A 17,306-nucleotide genomic window follows, 5' to 3' on the forward strand; every position below is an offset into this window, starting at 1 on the left:
AACGGTAACAAAATAATCGTTTACATAGTTAAAACGACATTACCTTTACCAAACAGTAAATGCAATGTATTCCTAACGTTGTTGAAGTAGGTCAACTGCGCTCTGTATGTGCGTAATGGAGGCTGAAGCATCAACCCAGCCAAAGTTTTTAAATCAGGGAACACTTTGCCAATTGAACTGATCAGAAGTCAGCACGACTTAAATGTTGTTTTTTTCTGATCGGAGGACATTATCCTTGTCTGCGCTCATTCTGCATCAGTTATGCTGCAGCTACCGATCTGTCACTGCCAGTCTGTCAAAAGCAGTCAGGCTTCACGCATCAGTAACTCTTCAGCGCTCTATCATTGGTACATTCAGGTCTGAGATGATATTGGATCCCCTCATGGGATTGAAAAATATTGATTTTGTCACCTGTATTATGCGCATAAAGTTGAAAAGCTTTGCGCATCCGGACCAAGATTAGTATTAGTATTAGTATAAAGCCCAGATCCCACAACTCAGTGGTTTGCCTGGTGTGGTTCTTTCTTTTCTTTTTTTTGCAATCACTCCCTCTTCCTTTGGTTTTCATTAAATTGCATCCAAACATTGCTGCCTTTCAATTCATTTAAGGATGCACCACACTTATTTTCGATCATTTTAAAAATGCCTTGTATTACAGCTCTGACCTAATTCTTGTTTCTTTGTCAGGAGGTATTGAATGACATCCGGAGTGTTTGGAATGCTCACCGTATAAGGCCCTCAAAGAATAACAACGTGCCCTGTGGAATACCTGATGTCATGTACATGGCCCCTCACCTTTGGGGTGCAGAAGACTGTCTCGTTCCACTGACAGAAGATTTGACCTTGTGTAAAAATAGCTGCACTTTTGTTAGTTCAGTCCCATGTGATGTGCAACTGTTTGATTTGTGCACAATAATAATGGAGGAATCAAGCTTGGAATTCCCATATACCATGTCCCAGGCCCTTGATTTATATTTTCATCTCAGGGATACAGTTCGTTCACAGTTATTTGAGTCTACTTAAATGGACACAAACATACAAATGTAGTACATTTTGTACTTCAGTACGTATTCCTACAGCTTAATGTACTTATTATTAAGTAATTGTTTTTCTCCAGTGTGTAGTTATCTTGTCTTTGTATCAAAATTATCAGAAAAGACTGTTTAACATAATTTTCATTTTATCCATGTCAGTAAATTAACTCATCATGAAGTGTTGCTTGCTCTTGGTAGCTACAAAGCGTGGAGTATTAAACTAAAATATGATACAGGTTAGAAAAAAATAAATCCTTTTGGGATTGAGTTAAACTTATCACACTGTTAAAGCATCAAAAGTTGTTCATAATAGTTTTTGGTACCAAAAATGTGTTCATTTTTAACAAAAACAAGAGCACCTTGGATAACAACCACATAGACTGGCAATATATCTAATGTTGTGATCAATTAGACAAGAAGACCAAGTAGGCTAAAGTGTAGAATCATAGTTGTGTCACCAATGCTCCAAATGTTTCTTGAGCCTATAATTTTGTTATTGTGGAATAGATTAAAGCAATCCCATGTTTGATAAAGAACGGCTTCTTTTCTTAAAAATCACAGCACGTGTATGACATTATAGAATGAGTAGTTAAATAACTTTCAGCGGTGTCATTAGACTTGTTCATGTTTAAAGATGTATAGAATGTAACAGAGAGGACAAAGTTTTGTACAAATGAGAATGGTTTACTGGTGTCTTTCAAAATACACCATACTCAAAAACAGGTTGTATTTTGCATATAATAACAGGATAAAATAACAGTTATTTCTAAAATGTTATACAAACCTCTTTACAATGTAACCAATCTCTGTAATTGACAACTTTTCTTCTAAACCCATTAGTACGGTGGCCCTGAGAGGCCAAACGGACTGCAACTTCAGAAAACACTTGCAAAAAGAAAAATGCTGCAAAAAGGAAAACGCTGCAAAAAGAAAGACGCTACACTGCAACTTCAAGAAAAAAGCTGCACTGCAAAAAGAAAAACGCTACAAAAAGAAAGACGCTGCACTGCAACTTCAAGAAAAACGCTGCACTGCAAAAAGAAAAATGCTGCAAAAAGAAAAGCGCTGCAAAAGCACGCAAAGCACAACGGAAATAGGAAAAAAGACAACGGAAATGTTCCTGGGGAGACAATAACCCGACGGACCAGTTGCACGAACCAAAACATGCTAACCAGTGCGCTAGGACTGGGACACACTTCAAAGAAGTGGAGGAGAGGTAAATGTGTTGTAATCTCATGATTCTAATAATACTACAGATATCTGGAATATATATTCAAAGATAATTCTAACAAAGATAATGTTTAATGTAGCCTTAGAAATGAAGCTTTTTGAAACTCGAGAACAAATACTAACAAGTCAAAGTCATTAAGGAATATTGCAGTTAATGTGTTCAGGTTTTAATTTGGCATTGTCTTCATCAGGCAATGTATTGTCCATATTGTGGAATCCAGCTAGTGGGGCAAATTGGAGTTTTTTGTGGGTCCTGTGGAACTAACATTCAAGTTTTAGCACCTTTTATAGAGAATGGTAAGCACTTCACTTTCCTATAAGTTCTAGTATTTATTGCTCACCTTTTAATTGCTTCATAATGACTTATATACACCACAGTAGCTCTAGTAGTGCGTGTTAAACTTTTTTTGGGGGGGGGGGATTATTATTCATGTGCCATTCCAAAGTACTATATTCATTTCCTTATTCTAAGGTTTTTGTATTGTTAAAGACTCTGTATGCAAAGATAAATCAGAATTCCAAAAACGCAAAGGCTGTCATGCGCCGTGGTGCGCGGGCACGAAAGGATCCAGGCGCAGACTCCGAGCTAACAAAAAGACACTTTATTAAAACAACGAAAGGCGACCCGGGGAAAGTAGAGAGCAAAACAGAAACTAAAAATCCGGGGAAACAATGACACGAGGAAGCCGGGATCGGGACGGCGGGGGGATGCAATAGAAAGGGGAGATGATTACTAGGGAGCCAGGAAGCGGGGAGAACATATCAGGACTGAGTTAGAGTAGGGGCTTACGATAGAACGGAACCGTGGGAGCTCGGGAGGGAAGTGTGGCAGTCCGTGGGGGCAGGAAGTCCGTGGAATGGCGAGTGGGCCAGGTGAGCGCCGCGAGATCCAGTTGAGCCGGAGGACAGGCAGGTAGCAGACGCCGAGTAGAAATCTGGACAGAAGTAGGCAGGTTAAACAAAGTTCCAAGCAGAAGAGAATGCACACTTTTCGTGGAAGTCTGGTTACCACTGTGGGGATGACTACGGACTGGCGTGGAGCATCCGTCAGCGCCGGATTAAGTGGATCTCCGTGTAATCACCGGGATGGAGAGCAGGTGTGCTAGTGATGGCCCAGCCCGGGGGCGTGGCTACCCGAGCATCACGCATTCCACAGACCATGACAAAGGCATGAACTGGTAGGTACTAAGAACTGTATTCTGGTTTAAGCCTGCCACCGGTTCTACGGCATAATTTTAAAAACTAGTTTATGACTTAATAGGGCATATGTACACAGTGACGAAATTCTTCTAACTTCTCTAATTTTGCTCATTTTGAGTTGTCAGCATAGAGGTCTTAATGAGAGTGATAAGTCCTGAATCCTGGTCCATGTTCTTTGAGCTTTTGCTGGCCTTTATTTAAGCACACATCAAGAAGATTAAATACTTGAGTCATGTTTATTGAGACTTGTTTCAGATGTGGTATTTTTTTTAAAAACACTTATTAAGTGCATTTGTGGATTCCTGCGGTCGTAATTATCTTTTCATGTTTTCTCTTCAACCTTAGGCCCAGTCTCAGTCATAGACATCATCAATAAGTATTTCTCTGAGGGCCATACATATGAAGTGATCCTGGATTTTCCTGAAAACAAGCATAATATTTGTATGAGTCTGAGAACATTAAAGAGGAGGCTAAAAGATGCTGGAATGACTAGAAGGACAGACTTTACTCCCACTGACATTGTCATTTCCACTGTTACACAAGAACTGAGAGGCTCAGGTCAGCTTCTGGGTTACAGATCCATGTGTCAGACACTGCGACAAAAGTATAATCTGAAAGTTAAAAGAAATGATGTAATGCACATACTCTCAAGACTAGATCCATATGGTGTTAAGCGTCGCTGTAAACGCAGGTTTGTTCGAAGAGGATATTTTTCAGAAGGACCAAATCAAGTGTGGCATGTGGATGGTTATAATAAGCTGAAGCCCTTTGGTGTTGCTATTAGTGCATGTGTCGATGGATTTTCAAGGAAAGTTATGTGGCTCAGCTGTGGCAGCTCAAATAATGACCCAGGTATCATTGCAAAATATTATATGGAGTGCTTGTCACGGTTTGGTCAACTTCCAGCATGCCTTCGTACAGACTGTGGCACAGAAAATGGCACAATGGCAGCCATTCACTGTGCTTTAAGATCAGACCATGGAGATGAACTTGCAGGAGCCCACAGTCATATGTATGGTACCTCAACTACAAATCAACGGATTGAAAGTTGGTGGTCTTCGTTCAGAAAGCAAAGGTACATGGCTTTTAAAATATATTCTGAAACTAAAATTGAATGGTTCTGAAGGTGTTTCGTGGTCAGCGATATACTTTTTTTTGTGGGTGGGGTTTTATACTCAAATATTAAATTACAGTCACAAACAAACAAAGAAAAACATAGTCACCTACACATTTTTCTCATATGATGCACAACTGCTTCAAAAAATATAATAAATGGTTTGGTATACCAGTGACATTTGTTTGTATTAAAACAACACACTCAAAAAGAAACTCCTACTCAGACATTCCACAAAAGTCCTAAAAAGGAACTATAAAAAACAACAAACAAACTGACATTCAACATTTTAATAAATTATTATGAATTATGAAGATTGATGTATTTAAAATTGAGTAAAATTTATTCAAATTTGTGTGCCTACGTAGTACCAAACTAACATCTAGATCAAATAGTTTACCTGTAGGGAGTCATATAAATAAAAGAACAAGGGTTTCTTCAAATTTGAGAACTGTAATATGAGTAATATAAGAACATTGATCCAACATGACAGAAATTTGTTAGAGGAGGTCATTCGTTTCAGACATTTCTTCGACTTTGTGTGCCAAAAAAAAAAATACTGATGTTTTCACTAGCTTTTGGATTTCTGTGTGGTATCTAACAAGTGATAACAGCTTCAGTGTTCATGTAGAAACAAAATAGTACATTTATATGGACAGACCTGTATATTACAACTTTTCTTAAGTTCAACCGCCAAATGCAGGAATAACAGAAGGATTAATCATTTTGTTAAATTTTGTTATTTGTGTGAAGTTGCTTTTTTCTTCCTGCAGTGCATTGATGAAACACTTCAGAACATGTGAATAAGCTTTTCTTTGAACGAAATTGCACACATTTCAATATTCTTAAGATTACGACTATTTTTTTAAAGAGGACAATTACATTGAATTACTTGTGTTATTAAATTTTATATGCCTTGTCATTCCACCATTAGAACTCAGTTCTGGATTGAACTCTTCAGTGACCTGAGGGAGAGGCATCTTTTCAACGGCAGTCATGAACATAAATGCCTTCTACGATATGTCTTCCTCAATGTCTTGCAAAAAGAGCTTGACGAGTACAGAGATCTCTGGAACACTCACACCATCCGACCTGTGCGCCAATCTTGTTGTCCATCTGGTAAACCAGAAGCCATGTATCACCTGCCTCATAGGTATGTATTTAGTCCATGTATTTTATTTCATAGTTTTACTAAAATTTTTCTTCCTCAGTATAGTGTATTGTATGTGCAGGATACCTGTCCAGCTTGCTGTTATTAAACCTTTTGTTCATTTATAAAATGGTTCAGGAACAGTCCATCCATTATGTGCACTCTTTTCTTTCTTGACCTAACCACTTGAGTTAAGTAAGCAGTATGTCATTTAGGTTTAACAATTTTCCCTAACTGTTACTCACAGCAGGTATTACACACACTTTAGCAATTGAATAGTGTATTTTGTTGTTTTCACATTTTTGCTGAATAGAAATTAAAGCTGCCACTTGTGTTTTGCCATTAGTTCTGTTCTCTGACTTCATGCACATACTTTTTATTTTTATATTTTTTTCCAAAAAAAAAAAAAAAGTTAGACAATCATATTTTAACTTTGGATCACATCTTGGCTAAAAATGACAAATGTAGATATATGCATAATTAAGATTCTTTAAAATCACAATTTCCAGAACTGACTTTTAATTATAAGATTGACTTTGCGCTTTTGCTGTAACCTTGAAGGATAGTACCTGGAGAAGTGACTGAATTTGTTCATTTTTCTGACTGACCTAAGGTATGGTGGAAGAGAGTGTGGATTCCAAGTGCCTCAAGACATCCTGCACCAGTTTGATGACATTCTACCTGCTCAGTACAGTCTATGTGGGGACGACAATCTCCAGGTTCATTTCACAAACTTGGAAAGACAGAGTGAGCTCCCTCGACCAGTCAACTGGACTACTGCAGTTGAAAATTATATAACACTCAAAAATATGACTGGACTTTAGAAGTCAATGTAAAATCATCTGCTAGATGTGGGTACAATTACCACTGACACTAATTGTCACAAACCAACTTTAATGAGTATTGAAAAAAATAGTACCATAGTTTTTATATAAATAGTTTCACTACCGTCAACTTTTCAGTGTGTACGCTTTCGACCTGAAGAAATCAAAAGACCATACTGTACAAAATAACTTGTTCCTTTTAATTAGGTGTTGTAACAAACACGTTGATTAATTTGGAGATCTGTTTTACAAACAAAGGTTTACAAAAGCATTCAGCGAGACCTGTATTTATGTGGGTTTTTCCTATTTCTTTTTTTAACTCCAAGAACAACTTGCATATCTTACAAAAAAATGTAATCAAACACAGAAGTGTTTGATTAAATAAAGCCTTTTAACTGAATTTATCAGATTTTTTCCCCTGTGTTTTTATACTAGCGTGTCTCAGTACATTAGAATACTTCAGAAATGTTTTATTTTGTTACATTGGCAATTTCTTAACACAGTGAAATATGTCTAACTTGTTCAACTGTCCCACTATGATACTATGCTTTTGAAATTCCAAAACCTGATTGAACTTTCTGCGATGCATTAAACTTTATGTGATTTACACAAATTATTATAAATTATTAGAAACAAAATTTTCAGATTTTAAAATCACAAACTTCAAATGTTTGCTAAAACCATAAATGTGGCTTAAAAGCAAAAGGACTTGGACCTTAGGGAAGCCCAAACCCAGGAGAGTTCTGGATGCCATAATCTATGGCTTCTTGGAAGTCCTCATAACTGTGTAGCACTGGGATTTTGATAGTATTTGCACAGACATCTACTACAGGGAAGCGTGAAGTGGTCTGGAAAAGAAGTTGTGGCTTTGGCTGAATTGCTGCAGGAGGAATTTCTCTCAGTCCAGTTGCAAACATAAGGATGTCTTCAAGAGACAGACTTCCATTTCTCTCTGAAAATGTAAAGAGAATAAAAGTTATTTCTAATGATAATAAACAGGAAAAAGGTGCCATTACACTTTGCTGACATAAATGTACTCATTTCAACCTTTTCAACCAAATTTAATACCTTCTACAGAAAGCAGATAGTCTTGCCAGTAGCTTAGTACTCGTCTCCTCTTGACGCCTAGAGCTGCCAGGTGGACCAAATTGCACATGGAAGATGTTCTCAAGAAGATCAGCTGTCAGCCTGGTCTCAGTGTAGCAAATGAATGAGAAGAAGAGTGAAGGATGCTGTTCCAGAGCGTTTAAAAAAATACATGACTACATGAGGGCACATCCTTTATCGATATGCCTGTAATACTCTGCCTATTGCCTTAATATTAAATAATTTTTTGAACAATAATTATTGAAAATATTTTGTCATGTCATTATACTGCCGCAAGTAGAGGTGGCATGGGCCGCGAAACTGAGACACAGGCATTAGAGCCTCTTAATGCTTGTTTTGTTTGGGTTTCCACCAGAGTGGAATTAACAAAAAATAGAGAGGGCATAGCCTAACATACGAAATAGGAAAATAATGATGTGTAATCTATTTATTTCAACAAAAAAACTGTATTCTGAATACCACCTATTTACACAGTAACTGTAACGGAATACAGTTACTCGTATTTTAAATACGTGACAGTGTTACATGTATTTCGTTACTCCCAAACACTGCAAACATATCTGTAGTATTATTAGAATCATGAGATTACAACACATTTACCTCTCCTCCACTTCTTTGAAGTGTGTCCCAGTCCTAGCGCACTGGTTAGCATGTTTTGGTTCGTGCAACTGGTCCGTCGGGTTATTGTCTCCCCAGGAACATTTCTGTTGTCTTTTTTCCTATTTCCGTTGTGCTTTGCGTGCTTTTGCAGCGCTTTTCTTTTTGCAGCGTTTTTTCTTTTTGCAGCATTTTTCTTTTTGCAGTGCAGCGTTTTTCTTGAAGTTGCAGTGCAGCGTCTTTCTTTTTGTAGCTTTTTTCTTTTTGCAGTGCAGCTTTTTTCTTGAAGTTGCAGTGCAGCGTCTTTCTTTTTGCAGCGTTTTCCTTTTTGCAGCATTTTTCTTTTTGCAAGTGTTTTCTGAAGTTGCAGTCCGTTTGGCCTCTCAGGGCCACCATACATTAGGAACATAAAGTTTCACATTCTTTTTTCTATTAAGATTTCTGCAAAAATCTGAAATACTTTAATATAGAACATGCTTAATCAGTTGGAATATGGTATTTGTAATGTGTTGTACTTATGTATGTATATACAGTAGACAGCACTCAGCAATCTTCCAGTTTGTAGAACTGTTACTGTATGCTATATTGGAAATATTTGTTACTCTTCCTGTAGTAAAAAAAGTATTAGAATGTTAAAATTAGTAATTTATTTTGGCACTAACCAGAAACACAGTAACAATGTGTGCAGCAGGAACAGATGCACTTCTATGTTTAGTGTACGGATTCCTACCAGGTGAAGCACTGAAAATGTTATTTATATATGTATATGTATTTTCAACTGGTGTTGTTTTGTGGTCTCATTCCCCAAGCAATTTGTTGCCTTATTTTGTCCCCAACACTCACTGCTGCTTCTGCAAAGTCAGAGTGCTAAGTGCTGTCTACTACAGGTAACTCCACTTCAAAAAACCTGAACATTCCCTTTAGCTTACTATTTTAATTGGGGGGAGAAACTAAGAAAGCAATTACTGACCAGATGAAAAGGCTGCACATTAAAAAGGCACAACGGGCTACACTGTTAAGAGAACCACCCAGTCTATTGAACATTCACATTCATTCCTTCATGTTACTGTTAACTACACCCGTGTTTCTATGAACTGTTAGGGTGGAAAACCTAAAACGTGTAGGGCAGAGTGCCTTGAGGACCAAGGTTGGGTAACACTGACCTACACCACATCCATCACCCACATAGAGCTTGCGAGAATGCTGTTAAATTCACTGCGAAAGTCTGGATAGCTGTGATAACCAAGGGGCAGCTTTAGTACACATCCACATGTGTGGGATTGTGGTCTGCGGAGGAAATCTGTAGTTTCTATGAACTCAATTAGTATGGCTTTATCCAACAGATTGGATCCTGTGCAGAACCGCAGGAAAAGCTGAAGATAATTGAAATCAATTTCTCCAATGTATCTTTTCAGGTAATGAGAAACTGTTGACTGGGCAGCTGTCATCTCCTCTGGAAAGATTAGAAGCTCCTTCACTGGTTTTACAGTCGGTTTTTTTTCTGCAATGAAATGATACAGTCCTTCTGGTGGGAGTAAACCAGCTACAGAACCCACAACGGGACGGCAGCACTTGATTACAAACATTGGGGCCTGAATAAGTACTTTGTGTCCTATCTGTGCCAAAACAGGGAGCAGTGTGTCCTTGGTAGGAACCTGCTTGCACTCATGTGCATCAAGTACTTCCAGCAATTCATCTGTATCCACTGAATTGAAGTCATCCAAAGCCTTCAGGAGAACAGATCGCTCTTCTTGTGAGACGTACAAAAGAAAGGAATCTTTTAAACAACTGGTTGTCGAGCCGTACAATATCTCCTCCAGAAAGGGTATTGCAAGCTTCACTGGGAAGTAACCAGCTTGTTTCCACCCTACAACAAACACTCTAGCTATAGCCTGCCATTCTTCACACTGAAAGTCATGCCGGATGAATGGGACTTTTACCTCAACTCCCAATGTGCAGCTGTCATAGAAATCCATCCAAAATTCTGTCAGGCAGTCCCGCAAAACACCACTTCCTTCCCCCTGTTCAAGCTCTCCATTTGGTAACAACATTTTGATATTGACCTCAGATGAAATAATGTTTGAGTCCTTAAAGGCACTGATCAAATCAGTAAGACAATGACCTCTTCTAACAGTCAGTATTACAGATCAAGATCGTGGTTCAGGGGGTGCTTGGTAAGGAATATTGGCCTCTCCTGTTAGCCCCGGTGAGAGAGACAATGTGTGATGAGGTGGATCAGACTCTTTTTCTGTAAACAGTGTTTCAGGGTTTAGTTCAACCACACTAATATCCACCCTGTTACCCCCACTAATAATAACAACTGCATCAGAATCTTCACTTTCACCTATATTTGGCAGACCATCCCATGGTAATGTGTCATTCAGTTCCAAATATCCACTTATGGAAGCTCCATCATTAATTACAAAGTTTGATGGTTCTGAATTTATGTTTTCCACCAACAGATCATCAGCGGCCTGATTAGGTTCATTGCCAGTGAGATCTACCACAGAGGGCTGGGTTATTGCATGATCGGCCTCTACGTCTTGGGGCTGCTGTTGTGTTTTCTTTCTGGTACACAGATAAAGTCGCAGAATTTTGACTTTACTTTGCTTATACAACTCATCAACTGTACTGGAAGCATCCACATGCATCTGTGAGCTCTCAATATGAGTTGAATAGTGTGAAAGACTTTTGGTTTTTTTTGAGGTGCCATTGGGGAAAAACAGATTTTCAGCCATAAGTTTGATATTTGACACTGTTTCATTTTTATCTACAGATAAATGCCTTGTTCCACCACCACTTACAGACTTCACCTGTTTGAACCCACCCTTCTCCTCATCAAAATCCATCCAGCCAACCTTAATTCGTCTCACTGTTCGTTTTGCATTTGTATTTTCTGCCCACTGAGACAATTTCTTTTTAGGAGGCATTCCCTCAGCTCCTGTCAGTCTTTGTCATAGCCTTGAGAGTATAGATTCTTTCCTGGATGGTGACGTCGCCAACTTTGGGGATGTACTTTGCCAGGTCATTGTCTGTCATTAAGGGAATGACAGTTTTATCAATCTGAAAAATATAAATAACAAATTAATAAAATTGTCAATATTAAAAAAAACAATGAATACATACAACTGCATATTTTAGAGTTGTTTTTTGCTATCTACTTTCGATAACAGATACTTTTGGTAATGTGGTACACATTTGTCCAACATAAAATGAACAAAAATTACTTTTTAAATTACTCTTTAAACATATCATGTCATTAATTAATGTCACTGATTAAACAAAAATATGAAATTCAATAAATTTTTTTAGAATGTGCATAGTAAATTGTGGATTGCGGCTCTCCGTTCAAAAACAAGCACACAGACACATGCACGCACACAGCAACAGCTGCAGTGGCTTACATTCTCATCTTCAAGTTTCTTGATCACATCTTCTTCAACTTTACGCTCTGTTAAGAATTCTCGCAGCCGAGTATCCATAGCTGACCTCTAAACCACATGAAAATGAAATTAGTATTTTTACACTCAGTTACAAATTTTATGTAGCAGATTTTTACATGATAGCCTACCTATAAAATCACTTTATCTATGGCAAATCAGAATTTGATAATGATTGTTTTATTACTTAGATATTATCTATGGTAATGAGGAATGGAGCGATTGTCTACTTGGAGTTTAAGTAGTTCAGTATGAGCAATGACAACCTGCATCAATACAAAATCATTCCGATCACTGTATGCTTTATTAGTTCCCTTGGCAATGTGAGCTACTGTAACTGCAAGGCTTCATCCGGTGATGCATTGAAAGCTACGGCTCATTTAGCATGTATTACCTTAACAAGTGTGACTCACATGATGCTACTTTCAAAGGAGATGTTCAGCAAAATTTTAAGATGCTTTCCATCTAAAACTGTTATTATTGTCCAGACCAGATTAGTTGCACCAGCTAGTATGGTGATGTGGCCAGGGTAAAAGAGAGACACCTTCGTGACACAGAGAACTAAGGTTTTATGTTGAACATACCTCGTTTATTAGTAGCCTTCAGCCTTGCTCTACTTTGAAAGTGTGCTGCGGGGCCGCCGCACGTCCTACAGTTAAAAATGAGTTTACGGCTACATATTAGCACAACAAAACAACGTGTAGTAACAACATGAGGATACAACATTTGAAACGTCAGCAGATACCATTTATTTTATTTATTTATTTTATTTATTTATTTATTTTTTTTAAACGGATTTACTTTACCAAATTGACCATCCCAGCCTTGCCATAATGGTCCATTTGATTCACCTTTTATTGTTTATTTTATTTTCACTTACTGAATACGGGACAGACTTGACTGGGGGAAAGAAGGGGAGAAAGAAAGAGGGAAAGAGAAACAGCTGAGAAGAGGGACGGGGGAGAAGGGCAAAAACCAAAAACCAACAGAATGAGCAGAAAAAGAAAAAAAAGAAGAAAAAAGGGAAAAAAAATGCATATATCAATCACCTGGGTCACCTGCTGAGAAAGAAAAAAGAAAACAAGCAGAAGAGAACAAGAGTAATAGAATAAACAACATCACAATGATATATGGGAATATGACAGTAAATACTAAATATTAAACATTATTGTGCAGCACATAAGATCAACAGAACACAGTGTGCTTTGAGGTAGGAGCCAAGAAGGGTGTAGTTTGTGGGTGTGATCACCCGTGTGTACACCTGTGAGCATGGACGTGTTTGTTTTTTGTTTTTTAAAAGGTTCCTTCATGTAATGATCTGCTAGAGGGTGTGGGGGGGCCACAGCCCCGTCCTCCAGGGCATGAAGCAGGTATGCAGGAGATCAAAACTCCAGACATCCAGAGGCCCCCAGAACACAAGATACCATTTAGAACATAGTAACAATATAAGTCTGAATAAATAACTGCCGAATTGCGGGATAACAATATGAAATAAATGTAAAATATAATACACTCACCTTAAGGACATCACCAACAGCAAGGACTCCGTACTATGGCTGACGCAGGTTCTAGTGAATGTGCCCTGGGATGATATATATATATATCATCAAGTGTTTCGTGGCCACAAATAAGTATTTCGTGGCCACAAATAAGTATTTCGTGGGCACGTTATACCTATTTCGTGGCCACAAATAAGTATTTCGTGGGCACGTTATACCTATTTCGTGGCCTCAAAATGATATTTCGTGGCCACAACTTATTTATTTTTTGGACCATGTCATCAGAGGGGCTCCGTAGAGTACTTACCAAGGTTAGAAACAAAGAACAGTTATGCTTTATTAATGTTCGCTAATTACAATGTTCCACATTTCCTTGCTTTTTAAGTAATTTTTTGGCTTTTCAGAGTTTTTGTTTTTTATTTTTTTAGCAGTAATGTTTCTGCCTATTTATTTCAGCCCATGAAATCGAATGCAGATCTTCCTGATGTGAGATTTACATAAATGTAAGTAATTTTGTTTGTCATTGTCATTAATGTTGTTGCTGTTGTTGTTTTTGTGCAGTTTGCAATCATATAAACCTAGCAAGCATCAGTCAGCACAGTGACTAACCTAAACAGATTCTTGCTTTATTCACATATATTATATGTAATTATATATACCTACACATTGTAACTAGGGTTGCAGCCACTTGGCCCCACCCAATTGTTGTGACAGCCCTGATTGTACTTATACACTGCATCTGAACAGGGAACAGTCTGCCACATTAATGTATTTTTAAGTGACTTGTCTGTAATACATGACTTTGTTTCTTACAGATGTCAAAGTCTCAACCTCATGCTGCCCTCTCCCATCCTCCTAAAGTAAGTATTTGTTATTGTAGTTTTTTATGCAGTGTCTGTGTCACATGCTAATCATAATTATTGAAATAATAATTGTTTTCTAACAGATTTTCCAAAACACTAGTTATGTTTGTTGTCATTCAGACCAATACTACTGCTTAGACATTGCTTAGTGGTCATGCATGTTTGACAAGCTCGTTATGATACCAAAACAGTAGGCCTGTCACAATAATCGATATATCGACTTAACACACAATACATGTACATGACCTCAATAATTGTTGATGATGTAATTTATCTGCCATTATATTTACAAAAATAAAATATAATGACAACAAAACAATAACATTAAATAACATTGTTTTCTATTTATTAGAAAATTTACTATTTAGTCAAGTATTTCAGGTATCTAATATTTTGCTTCATAATTTCAATGATCTACATACTTTAAGAATTAGATGTTGGTTTGTCAATTGAAAGTGTGTAGATCTTGCATTATTATGGTGTTATATTATGATTATACATTCAAAGACATAAAATGGTCTTAAAATGACAATGACATAACTTGTCGCAATTGTTTATGGGGCAATATACCGACCAACAAAAAGTCGTTATCGTAAAAGGCCTTCAAAATAGACAGTTTTATGATTGATAAATTCAAAAAATAAATACATTTAATTTCTCTGAGATTCTCTAATATTCAGTTACAGTTCACAACACAGCTACCTGTACATGCAGTATTATACTGTAAATATAAATATCTGCATTTAGCATCCCACTAGAAGAGTCACAGTTACGTTCTCTGGCCTCTGGTCTAGGCTGTAAAGTTTGTCAATTTTGTTTGTCTCTCTTTGTTATCCTGCCTACAGCATTTGCTTCCAGTGAACTGCCAAAAATGGATAAAACTTAAAGGGTTAGGGTTACAGGATCACAGAAACTGTTTTTTATCAATCTCCAATGGAAACCTAAAAAAAACACTATTCGTTTCGGCAGCAAAAATATATAGTGTAACAGTTTGGAAATAGATATCAAAGAAGCCGTACTACAAAATAAGTCAGCACTCCAGAACACTGATATTGTGGGGTACGTTCAGTGAAGAACAGAGCTGCGTCTATGTTCAGATAGACCCTTGTGGACAAAGGTAACTCCAAGAAAGCTGGTAGTCCTGGAAGTCCAATGGCAGGAGATCTGCTAAGATGGTCTCAAAAGGCCTACAGCGACAGTGAATGAAATGGGAGAAGATCAAAAAAGCAAAACTCAACTCCTAAATATGATAAAATAATACAAATAATACGTTAACATCAAAATCTGAGCTTTAAAATGTTTGAAACACAGGCAATGACCAAGTGTCACCCTAGCCTAATCAATAAAACAGAGCTGTGGCGTATGGCTCTTTTTGGAACAGCTGAAAACCATGTCATGTCATTCTGAATTTTTTACCCATGAGTAAGTAGTTAAAGAGCTTCTACTTGTCTGACAGTAAACAAAAGTTGTCACACATTCAAGTGCTTTAGTGTGGAAATGTTAAGAAACAAGAACAAAATGTGTTTTTTATTTTTCATAACTGTTGTGTTCTGGGATGTGCACTGTGAGGATTCATGACAGATCCCAAATGGCCATGGAAATGGAAACACTTTTACTAGTTTTGCTCCATCGCCTTTGTGTGCAAAAAGCATTGACACTGATTGAAAGAGTTACTCTGATATTACCATTGTCTTACTAATGCAGGTTCATATAAAAAGCACCTTCATTATTATGAAGGAATTTTTTTGCCATGTTTAATGTAACATGTCTACAGAAGAAGACTTTCTTTGATAATTTTTGGACAGTAGCTTAGTTGAACAGAACAGCTACCAGGGAGGAGGCAGCACACCTCCAAGCCCTCACACTGTGTCGTCTTGATGCATGCTCAATCATCCAGGTAAGTAAATCTCCAAAAGTTGATTCTGTTCATCTGGACGTAGCATTTTGTGGGAGAAAAGTTTCGTCACTCATCCAAGTGGCTTCTTCAGTCTCAGCTGACTGCAGGTTTCCCTAATCTTATAAACAGTACATTGCATAATGACTGATACCAGCCCAGTGAAGGAACAATGGGCTGGGAGGTCAGTTCCTTAATCTGGTTTCTACCAGCCTGGGACGCACTGACAGAGGCGAGGCTGCCGGACACTGGCGCCACCAGGCCCTCTGACCACCACCATTAGGCAACGGGTGAAGTGTCTTGCCCAAGGACACAACGACCGAGACTGTCCAAGCCGGGGCTCGAACCGGCAACCTTCTGATACAAGGCGAACTCCCAACTCTTTCGTCACTCATCCATGATCACCCACATTTGTTACTGTGGGCGATCGTGGATGATTGATGAAACGTTTCTCCCACAAAACGCTACATTCAGATGAACAGAATCACCTTTTGGAGGCTCACACTGTGTCATGCTTAGGGATTAGTGATGTGTCGGTCGTGAACGAAACGGCTCCTAGAGCCAACTCTTTGAAGTGAGTCGGCTCTATATATCACTGTATATATTTATATATAAACATATATAAATAAAACCACGGGTTTTTTTTTTTACATTAGTAATTCCTTTTGTGCATAATTTTATATTGTTGTTAATAATAAATGAATTAAAGCAACAAAACAACCTGAAGAGCCGAAAGTGCCGGATCTTTTTAGTGAGCCGAGCTGAAAGAGCCGGTTCTCTAAAAAGAGCTGGAAATCCCATCACTATTAACCCTTTAAGACCTACCATAGAACCAAGTCCGCCAGAGCTACATGAAACATAAGAACATCATGGAGGCATCAGCTGTTGATGTTGTGCAGCTGGATGGAACCAAGTCAAAGGAGGCGCTGTTCAACTTTGTCTATGGCGACATCCTGAATAACATCCAGAAGTCTCTCTAACAAAAATCATCTGTTTTTACATGGTGTGGTGCCAGTTTTGGGAGCATTTCAAGTTGCTATACATCAATACAACAATTATAGCCCAGATTTTAATAATACGTATTCATTAGGTGCATAGTAATTACATAAATTGCAAAAAAGTGCAATAAACTACAAAAAAATTGAAAATCGTTTTTGCTTTTTTAACATATATTTCTAGTTAGAGAAATTTAAGAGGCTTATCCCTCAAAACTGTAAATACAAAAAAGTTGCACAAAATAGTTTCCTACCACAGGAAATTTATTTTGAGTGTCTTCATAGTTTTATTTTTGAAATACACCAATTTTTATATACTGCAGGAAAAACGAAAATAAATATTATATTGCAAATTTGCA

At 37.7% G+C, this 17,306-nt stretch overlaps 2 protein-coding genes and 2 long non-coding RNA genes across 5 annotated transcripts in view; 2 read left to right on the forward strand and 2 right to left on the reverse strand.

The window, feature by feature from the left end:
* LOC309717321 (uncharacterized protein) overlaps positions 1-17,306 on the reverse strand; it is a 113,050-nt gene that overhangs the window by 84,506 nt on the left and 11,238 nt on the right. The gene's annotated exons all lie outside the window — the stretch shown is intronic.
* Positions 1-17,306, forward strand: part of LOC309717400 (histone H1-like) — a 186,606-nt gene that overhangs the window by 49,257 nt on the left and 120,043 nt on the right. The window lies entirely within an intron of this gene.
* On the forward strand, positions 1,978-6,934 carry LOC309689044. 2 transcript variants are annotated; one of them, XR_014271235.1, is made up of 4 exons: positions 1,978-2,250; positions 2,456-2,561; positions 5,513-5,731; positions 6,342-6,934. It is a non-coding gene; the product is annotated as an uncharacterized lncRNA (long non-coding RNA). The 2 variants fall into 2 exon arrangements; XR_014271236.1 differs by lacking the exons at positions 1,978-2,250; positions 2,456-2,561 and adding an exon at positions 3,895-4,539.
* On the reverse strand, positions 7,016-8,591 carry LOC309691240. Its single transcript, XR_014271916.1, has 3 exons — positions 8,260-8,591; positions 7,621-7,740; positions 7,016-7,504 (listed from the first exon to the last, which is right to left on the reverse strand). It is a non-coding gene; the product is annotated as an uncharacterized lncRNA (long non-coding RNA).

The sequence above is a fragment of the Aulonocara stuartgranti genome (genome assembly GCF_965226115.1).
Source record: "Aulonocara stuartgranti genome assembly, chromosome: 2".
NCBI classification, from domain to species: Eukaryota; Metazoa; Chordata; class Actinopteri; order Cichliformes; family Cichlidae; genus Aulonocara; species Aulonocara stuartgranti.